Here is a 10700-nt window from a genome sequence, read left to right on the forward strand (position 1 = left end):
TGCTTAAAAAACTTGCACTAGTGAGGATTATCATAATTATTCAAAGCCTGGAGCAATTTGAGGCGAATCAGTGACGTTTCAAAGCTGATGTCTACTGCGTTCACCTGAGGAGGCTGTGGCCGTGGGCTCGACTTCAAAATCAAGAGACACCCTCGGCGATAATAACCCCTGCACGCTCCGAACTAAAGACCACACCGCTGAGATCGGCTTTGGTTTCCGCTGAACAGTGTGTACTTTCTCTCTCTGTTTTATGATCGGAGATAAGTTAATAACTGAACGAGTGGAGAATCACTGTTTATTTTTAACAAGATGTGTGCGTTCGGGGACGAGACGTGAGGAATGCAGCCGTCTATTTCTGTGAAGATTATTGTCTCTAAGGTTTTCCACTGTACACACAATGTTCATTGCCCAACCACCCAAATGATTATCTGTTTATTCGTCTTTTGTTGACTGCACACAATCCCCCCCAGAGTCACACTGGCCTCATGTTAATTATTTTGTCAACCCTCATATCTCTTTTAATTGTTGCGGGTTTGTTTATCCTGGAGATCAAATTGAGCTTGGAGAGATTGTGGGTGGCTGCCAACACAGATCAGTCGGGAAGACTGATGAATGCATATCAAATAGTCTGACAATTGGAGCCACAGTGAGACATGCTGACAGTATAACTGATTTAAATGGATGTATGGATGGTGAGATCATATTCATGCACCTAATATGGCTCTATTCAAAAGGGGCTTTCATACAAGTTTCAGATTTGCAGAAGTGATAACACAGCCGCTCATCAAACAACGCCACAATCTTCCTTACATTTCATTTAATAGCGTAAATTGCTGTTGGCTATGAAACTGCTATTTCTATAATGGCGAGTGAAATTAACTGGTTGCAGAATCATTCTCTGCTCAGCCTAGAGGAAGTACATTTTTTAACCATTAACCTTAAATATAAGAGCAGCTCATTTTCATGACTGTATATTTGGTGTCTATTCTGATTTTTTCACCAGCAGTTGGGGCTCTAGCTGCGTACATGCTCACATTTACACTTTTTCTATTATGCAGCTCAAATGTCCCAACAGGAAACAGCAGCCTTTCTCTTGTAAAGCCCAAATATCCATTACTGCACTGACAACATCCCCTGCAGGTAAAGTAAGATCATTCCAGTCATCACTTTATTTTGGTCTCAAAATCAGGTAACAAGTGAAAATGATACAACTCATCCGGACGTAAAACTAAATGAGCTTCATGCTGTTCAAGTAATTGTGGCATTTTTCTGAGAGGTAGAAACATGTGTTTGTAATATTTTGTAAGTGATGTATGAAAGTGGAGGTAGACAGTTTTTTGCTTTGACTTTTCATGATGAAGTAAATTTTATTAAATTACACAATGTAATGGCTGTAGAATAATGACACTCTGTGTGCTGGGAAAATGAAGGCTTGATGTACACTACAAAGGAAGTGCGTCAACCATTGCGCAACCAACATAGGAAGCGGATAGCACTTTTGTTTTCCCTACTATCCATCAGTAGATATTGCCAGTTACCAAAGTGTATCAACTGAAGCATGATTCAGAGTCATATAAAATATTATATTTCCTGTGCCCTCAGTTTGGATTTGATTGTGTGTATTTGCTGAAAAGATGCTCTGTGTTTTGTCTCGAAGCGGCTCTTCACATTAGTGCTTTTAATATTTGCCAGTCTGCTGAGACGTACTGATGTTGGATTTCCCAGAGTCTGTCCATTAAAAGCTCTGTTTTTGCTCACTAGTTTTCCTCTCTTTAGAACAAAACTGACTAAAATCACTTTTCTCCGACTGTTGTCTCTCGTCTCATCTCTCTCCTGTGTGTGTATATCAGTCACTCACTGGAGTTTTAATGCACAGATGTCATTGGCTAAGTAGCATTAGCTTCTGCAGTGATGCGGGCGCTGTGCCAGACCATTGCGGTGATGAGGGAGCTGAGCTGGAAGGCGAAGCTTTCAATTAACTGGTCAAGCTATGTCCCAACCCTCACCTATGGTCATGAGCTCTGGGTCGAGACCAAAAGAATGAGATCCCAGATAGAAGCTGCCGAAATGAGTTTCCTCGGAACGGTGGCTGGGCTCAGCCTTAGAGATAGGGTAAGGAGCTCAGACATCCCGAGGGAGCTCGGAGTAAAGCCGCTGCTTCTTCGCGTCGAATGGAGTCAGTTGAGTTGGTTCAGGCATCTGATCAGGCGCCTCCTGATAGAGGTGTTTCAGGCACGTCCCACTAGTAGGAGGCCCTGGGGCAGACCCAGAACATGCTGGAGGGATTACATATCTCATCTGGCTTGGGAGCGCCTTGGGGTCCCCCAGGAGGAGCTAGAAAGTGTTGCTGGGGAGAGGGACGTCTGGGGTGCTTTTGCTTGGACTACTGCACCCGCGACCCGGCCTCGGATAAGCAGTTGAAAGTGGATGGATGGATGAGTGGCATCATATGAGATGATTTAATGCATGCAATTGGTTTGTGGGTTTTGGTCCACTAAACTATTGCTACAAATGCGGTTAATAAAGAAATGTTCCTTCAAAATTAAATAATTCTCAAAAGTTTATAGGTTGTAGGTCTGGGGTAAGATGGCGTCTGCGTCCTTGACCCAGAAGATTGAGAGGGATGGCATGTTAACAAGGGGGACACATTTTCAGTCCCTCCAGGATTTCCCAGGATCTTTTTGGGATTGTAGAGACCTGAAATTACTGATTTTACAGCAGCTCTTGCAGTGCATGTTGCAATGTTTAATTTTTTTTTTTCTTTTCCAGCAAAATTGTGGATGCAAGTGAACATTTCAGAAATAGTTGCGATGCAGTCTTGGATTCAGAGCTTTTATCATGAGCATTTCTGCTGTTCTAAGCAGTGATGAAGGACTCTGCCTGGCAAAAGAAAAATAGCACTGTTGCTATGCTCTGACAAAAACAGAAAGCGATCCAGTTTCTTTGAGATTGTGCTGCCAAAAATAACGCCTTTTAACCCGTTTCCACCAAACACTTTCAGTATGGTATCTTTGAAACCAACAGTAACCCTTCAGACATGGTACCTAGGCCCTAGTGTTTCCACCACAAACAGAACTCTTAAATATGGGTGGGGTTGATGCCACTCACTGCTACGTCCAGCACTCACTGTATTTCCTCATTATCAGTAACACAGATGGAAGTCTGCACCTCGTTTATTGTCCACAGAACAGGCTGCATGCTGACATTTTCAGAACAAAATCAAACAGGCTGCAGTGAGAGTCTCTCTCCATGGGATATTTAAGAATAGTGGGTTTGTGCATTTAGTCCTTCTCAGGCAAGCTCAGGGGTTTAGTGTTGCTGTAGCCCACAGGAACGATGCTCCACAACACTTTTTTTTTTTTTTTTTTTTTTTTTACCAAGTGAGGAGGGATAAAAGCAGTTCAGAATTAAGATATATATAACAGTTGAAGATCCCCCCATTACTAAAAGTGTGTGTCATCCAAGAGAGTATAGAAACTAAAGTGATGGTCAAAGCACATAAATAACCAAAGCATGTATTTCTGCTTACATTCTTGTTTGTGAATTGGATAAACATTTATATTCACACTTGTATTTCTGTTACGGTCAGTGGGTTCAATCTCCAGTGACCCTCGGGTGCCTTTGAATGCTACAACTCCTCAGACTACGTAGTTAAAGCATTTATGGTCAAGATAAATATTCATCAGGCTACAGTAGCTGTAAAGTGGTGAAGACATGGTATAATGTGGAATATGCTGTTGATGTTGTGTGCTTTTGATCAGGAAATCTTACACTCGGGAAACTTAAGCTCTGCTGGGGTGAAAAACAATGACTGTAGTTTTAAGGCATCCCAGAAACATTTAGTCTGTGCAGCATTTATAAAGCATAAAAAACTAAAAGTGACTGCACCCTGTTGACTTATGCTTGATATCCAAAAGAATCAATTCAAGCATTTTTTATACATTGAATGCGTAAAAAAAATGTGGATGCTTTGCATACATATTTTATCAAAGTATGCAAGCAGCTGCAGGTGGAAAGAAAAGCAATCCTTTATCCTCTGTGACATTAAATCAGTGATGCAGTCAGTTTTATTGAAACATTTGATAAGTAATGGTGAAGGTAAATACCGTTACACTTAAAAGATTCAGCAGCGTTTCATTTTTCACTGTTTGGCCATTGACTCAGCATCTCTGGTTGTGCTATCTATTCAGGCTATGATTGGAATATTTCTTTAAGCTTCTGGAGAAGGTCAGAAAAGTAATTAACCTTGTTCTGTGTGCATCAACAGAGGGACTGAGACAAGAGTGCGCTCTCTCTCTCTCTCTCTCTCTCTCTCTCTCTCTCTCTCTCTCTCTCTCTCTCTCTCTCTCTAACACACACACACGCACGCAGGCAGCACTGTAAGGTTGTACTTGAATGGACAGATTAATGAAAAAGCGATTAAACATTTGGAGTCCAATGTTTTTTCTCTGATTTAAATTAATGGAAATAAAGACGACATTAACACGTTGTCCACTGCTCACATGAATTCACCCCTTCTAGAGACTGACACACAGACAGACGGACACTGACATTTAAATAATAGCATCGTAATCACAGGAAACAGAAGCAGGCATTTCTCTGTTTTGCCCTCACTTCTTGTTGGCTGCCCTGTCCATCTCCCTCTTCATCATCCCACCTTTAACTCGACATCTGTCTGTACAGCTTCACCCCCTTCCCCCTGCCACGTGCTCTTTGCTTCTCCAGAGTTGGACAGTTTCAATTTGAGAAATCCACCTAGGTGTTGAGAGGGCTTTAATGGCGGCGGTATTTCTCCCCAGTCAGCTGAGCTGGCCGCCTGGAGACTTTTTCGTGTAAGCTGAGTGATTTCTTGCTGTGCACTTAAATGCTGCAACCCCTCCTCGGACTCTCCCTCACTTCAGCACTCGTGTTTTCACAAATAAGCTTGTTACATCACATAATGCTCCCCTACCCTTACGCAGCAGGCTGTGTATTCTTGGACAAAGCTGCTAATGTGAACAAATGTTTCACAGATTTTTCACTCTCCATTTCCTGTCTTGCTTTAATTGTATGTGCTGGTCTTAGAGCTGAGGGAACACAGTCAATTTCATGAGGTTTCTTTGTGAGGAAAGGCACTGGTGTTTGTAGGGCGGAGTTGACAGATTGGACAAAAGAATATAGAGCTAACAGGGCTTTCAAAATATGTTCTTGACGTAGTACACATGAAAGAAAGCCTGAAAGAGTGCAGTTCACTCTCTGAGGTACAGAGCCCAGTTTGGTGTTTTCTCTTCTACAAGCAGCCAGGTTGTTTATAATTCATGTATCGTACTGCCATCACATAACGCTTTTGATCACAGAAGATGGATATTCACTTTCACGCATCATTTAACCAGAAGATGACAACTGCGGCTAGCAGCGTCAGATGCAACAAATGCCTAAACAAACCTCGTCCAGATGCAGGGACGCTCACTCACCCAACCAAATGGTGGAATAAAAAAAAAAAAGTGTATTCAAAACCAAACACTTTTCTTTGTTACAATATCCTCACTCATTTTTATTTTGTCTCACAATGTCAAATGTGAGCAATGAATTGTCAGAACATATAATGCTCTCAGTCATTTAAAGAGGTGGTTCTGATGAGGTTTGGTGGAAGTTTGTTTGACAAGAGGATTGAAAACAATTAAAAAGTGTGGTTTCGTCTCTTGAACCACTTTTTAGCTCAGTAACTCAAGTCTGTGTCATAACATGTACGTTTAGTACAAAGAAAGTCTGGGAAAAATACAGACGCATTAAGCCAACATGGGCTCACATAAAAGTCTATACAATATTCTGGTTCACAGTTTTGAAAATAACTTAAAACACAATAAAACGTGGGATATTTTGCCATGAAAAACAGGTTTTTGCCATCGCATCTTTAATAAGCATTGCGTTATTCTTGGAAGAAAAGCGGGAAGTAGTGTGGCATTTTTTTTTTTTTAAGATATTTTTTTGGGGCATTTTTGCCTTTATTGGACAGGACAGGTAAGCGTGAAGGAGGGAGAGAGGGGGGGGATGACATGCAGCAAAGAGCCACAGGCTGGATTCGAACCTGGGCCGCTGCGGCAACAGCCTTGTACATGGGGCACCTGCTTTAACCACTAAGCCACCGATGCCCCATAGTGTGGCATTTGTAAATCCCTTTGGTAGGAAGCTAGGGTGGATGGATGAGTGTAACGGTTTGATTTTGACAGGGGAGACAGGGGTTTGCTTACTGTCCAACACATTCTCACTCCCACCTCGTCGCATATCAACATTTGGTCATGGACTTTCCATGTGCAGATATGACATGCAAGGTACCCTGGCTGTGTTAGTCTTTGACGTTCTGGGCTGCTGTACCAAAATCTGCCTGTTACATGTAATGACTTCTTTCAAAATAGACTTCCCTGTGTACACTGTGAATTCACGTTTTGTTTGTTGGACCCATCCACCACCCCTCCTGCCCACCCAACTCGGACTTCCTCTGCCTTAACCTTCGTTCTTTCCCCCTGATGCTGCCGGCTGCTGTTAAATAATAACGGTGACTGGTTGTGTATACTGCCAACCTTGAAACATTGTTTTTTTTTTGACGGTGTCTGATGCGGGAAGTCACTGCCCAAGCACCAGATTTCGATGACTTCGGAGTGAGACCGGATTGTACTGTCTTTTAACAACAGTCAACAACAGTGTTGGTTTTGTTTTTGACCATCACACACTTTTTGTAAGATTTCCTCACCTAAATAATGAGTTGTCGTTATCAAGATTTGAAAATCTTCATCGGTCCACTGGGGGCAGAAATGCATTTGCGTTGTTCTGGAATTTACAAATTATCTATTCTGTCATTAATATATCTGGGCCAAATGACAATCTCTGGGGCCAAAAAATGTATCCAACGTAGAATTGCCCAAAACTTCAGTTCCTTAAATGGCCACTTGCTCCAAAAGCGAATCATTTTCCATAGGTCCCTTTGTTAAAATGCAACCTTTACTGCATGTTTACAACCTGGTAAAAAAAAAAAACCAAAAAAAAAAAACCCTGGTCTTTATTGCTAACATCAGCATTCATGACAACTGTAATTGGGTGACTTTTTATATAACTTTTTACTTTTTTTAACTACGGCTTAAAGATACATGTGATTAAGGGGAAAGCTGCTTTGAGTAACAGGTGTGCTGTCCATTCAGAAGTTGCTACCACAGCAACAATGTTGGTCAGGTTTCCTAATCATGGCGCAATCTGAGATTCATAGCCATAGTATTTTTGTGTGTTTTCAGTTCACAAAATTTTATTGTAACATAATTGTCACCTAAAAAAGTTCAGCATTTGGTTGTTCTAAAAGACCCCTTAAGTAGTCGGATGCTTTTCCAGTAAATTCAGTTTTGGTTTTAAGGCTGTTTTTCTTTTCTGTCTAGCAAAAATTAGGATGAGCATTATCACAGTTAATAAACATAGATTGTTCACTGTGCTAACCAAGCTAGCAGCTAGCGTTAGGGTTACCTCCACCCTCTTATCCAAATATGGTCACCTGTGGCTCCAAAAAATCCAAGATTGCAGTTAAAATGCCAAACTCAAGGCTTCAAAACAGGACTCCACAAACCAATGGGTGATGTCAGGGTGACTACGTAGATTAATGTTTATACACTCTATGATCTGGACTTGTTGCTTTTAGCCTAATAATCAGACTGAACTGCCATTTCGTTTCAATTAAAGTTATCATGACCAAGAGTAGTACTATGGAGCAATGTTTTTACTAGTGGACCCTGATTTGCATGTGTTTTCGAGCACTTGGATGTCACGATTACACTGGTCTTGCTACTAGTTTTATGCTCTTCCACTAAAGGAAAGTTGATGGCCCTAACATGCAAAAAGTGCAGCAATGAGCCAACAATGCTAAGGAAGACCACAAGTTAGCAAATTCAGATGTAAACATTGCATTTTTGAGATTATTCCCCCCAAAAAAGTGTTCATTGCAGGTGTTAAATGATAAAGAAAAAGCTTTAGGATTCACGTGATGCGTTTAATGAGAAATTCTGCATATAATAATAACTTCTGCTTGTTTACATGGAATTTTCACAGGGCAACTTTAATGTTCAGCCTGATATTGTGTTGATGTTTGATTTCTTTTGGAAGGAGAGGTTATTTTGATTGTATTTAGTGTAACCAATCAGTCCTGCTAGCGTCATTGTAGTCAAAGTGGTTGTTATTTTTGTGAGTTTAATCATTACTATTCAGCTTCTTGTAGCTTTTTTGTTGCTATTTTGTTAGCTCTGAAGATGACATCACCAATCTACAAAGCTCTGATTGGCTCAATTGGTCTTCCAGTTAGGGAAACAGTTGTCAGTGAGCGCAACACCAAACCTATTTGAACTGAGAGGTGTGAAGTAATTCAATGTGGCAATGTTGCTTTAACTCTTGTCCTGCTTGACTAACATCACTGTAGCTATGCAGCGACTGTAATAAAGAAAGAAGTTGAGTGTGCTGTAATGTGGAGGTGATGGACAGATATGATGGACAGCCATGCTCTCTTCCTCATTAAGCCTTAAGTTTTTTTTACTTTTCTGGTGGAACTCTGTTTAGTACCTGGATGAGGAAAGGTCATCACAAGATGTAACCTGCCTCTCCCTGTGACGTTTTTTTCTCAGGCCTCGGTTTAATTATTAGTCTGCATCATGTAGCCAGAATAGTGCTGACATTGGCTGTCTTAATGAAGAAACGGCATCTTCAGCTGTCAGAGGATATTAGACTCACTTGACCTCTCAAGAGTTACCTGCCCACACAAATCACCATTCAACTCCCAGCCACAGCAAAAGGATTCCTCCTGTACTTTTAAAAGAACAAGGACTGCGAGCGTTGCATACAGGCTGCTTACACACAGAATCATTTGGCATTTGCGAAAGAGAAAACCTCAAGAAGTAACTGTTATCTCAACTCTGTGTTGCCTCATCAGTAAATCTCAACTTTAAAATGTGTTTTAGGGATGCATCATTAAGATTAAAACAAGTGCCATCAAAGGTAGTGGACCAGCTGTGGATGAGAGGAGATCTTTCATCAGACACTAACAACAGATAGCCGGCCCAATTATACGACATCAGTCAAGATGAGAATCATGACTTCAATCAGCACCTTTGAAACATGATCAGAAATGCAGAGCATGTTGGGATCAACAAACACCAAAGACTTAGCCTTCTGAGAGGGACACGGGCCGAGGAGCCTGAAATGCAAAAAGTTAATAAAAACTGTTGTACTGGAACTTATCAGGTGTTTGCACTGCTTAAAACACATTTGTGATGTTAAAAAAGAAAAACATCTCAGGAGAGCTTTCTGCTTATGCACCACATCACATAAATGCCTTTTTTTCTCTGCATTTTAACATTCAGGAAATTATTTTCTAATGACTTTAGTGCATAATTTATATACAGCATCTGTTGTTGTGCGAGGCGAATCACTGATTTTGTTGCCAAAGGAATCTTTGAGTATGACATAAACACTGCAGGGTTTTCTCTTTTTATGTGGGTTTTGAACGGGACACACTTGAAATATACTCTGACATCCATGGCAATTAAATTAGTCGCTACAATACCCGTTCTTGCACTCCAGTAGTAGTCCAAAAAATAAATAAATAAATTAAAAAAAAGGCCCTTTAACATAAATGGGACATGAAAGGACTTTCTAAAACCTTTCAGCATTATTTCTCTCACACAGTTTCCAACAGGAGCGCCCTAGTTTCAGTTGCATTTTTGAATAATGGATGCTTCATGACACAGTACTTGGGCATCAATCCAAAAAACAAATCTATTCGCCAAAGCAAATCTAGAATTAATAATGACTGGGAAAAGAATTATTGCTGATTTAACGCATTCATATTCATTTTCGACAGTAACATCCATCAATTGTGAGTCTTTCCATTATGTCTTTTGAGCAAACACCAGAACTCATTTAACAACAATGCAAGCTCTGAGAAGAAGAAAAAAATCCTCCAACCCACCCCCCCACCACACACACACACACACACACACACACACACACACACACACACAGTGAAGCTATTGACAGGCGTGGATCAATTCTTACTTTATTGTAGAATAATATAGACATGTTCTGACTGCTTTGTTTAGCCACAGGCGGTTTAATATCAACCCAATCATAGAGGTAGTTTCAATGTACACTGACTCCGGCCCACAAAATGAATCAACATGTGTGTGAGCATGAGAGACAAAGAGGTAGCGTGAGTTAGGAGGGGACAAACAGAGAGACGGGCGCTGCAGAATTACCCAGAGTGAGATGTGGCACAGATGGTGGGGAGGGAAGGTAATGGGGGGGCCGCCATCCATGTGTTCCCCAGACACATAACTCAAATGCACCATTATTACATTGACACAATGACTGCTTCACAGACATCTCCATATCTGGCCTGCATCCTTCCACCGCTGTATATAAAATAAAATAAAAACCGGAGACATAACACATGGAAAATAACCACGCACTAAACAGTGAAATAAATCCCATTCAACATGAGAGGGATTTTTAATATTGACAGTTTTATTAACTCTAGAGGTAGACCAGCTGAAGGTGGAAAATAATAAAACACCTCATTAATTTTTCAGGGCCATCTCTCGAAATATTCAAACAAGAGTAGATTTGAGAGCGAGATGCAAGGACCCATAATCGTCCTCATTTGTAGATTCCAAGTTTACGGCTGGATGGTGACA

The sequence above is a fragment of the Epinephelus lanceolatus genome, chromosome 8 (assembly GCF_041903045.1).
Source record: "Epinephelus lanceolatus isolate andai-2023 chromosome 8, ASM4190304v1, whole genome shotgun sequence".
NCBI lineage: Eukaryota > Metazoa > Chordata > Actinopteri > Perciformes > Serranidae > Epinephelus > Epinephelus lanceolatus.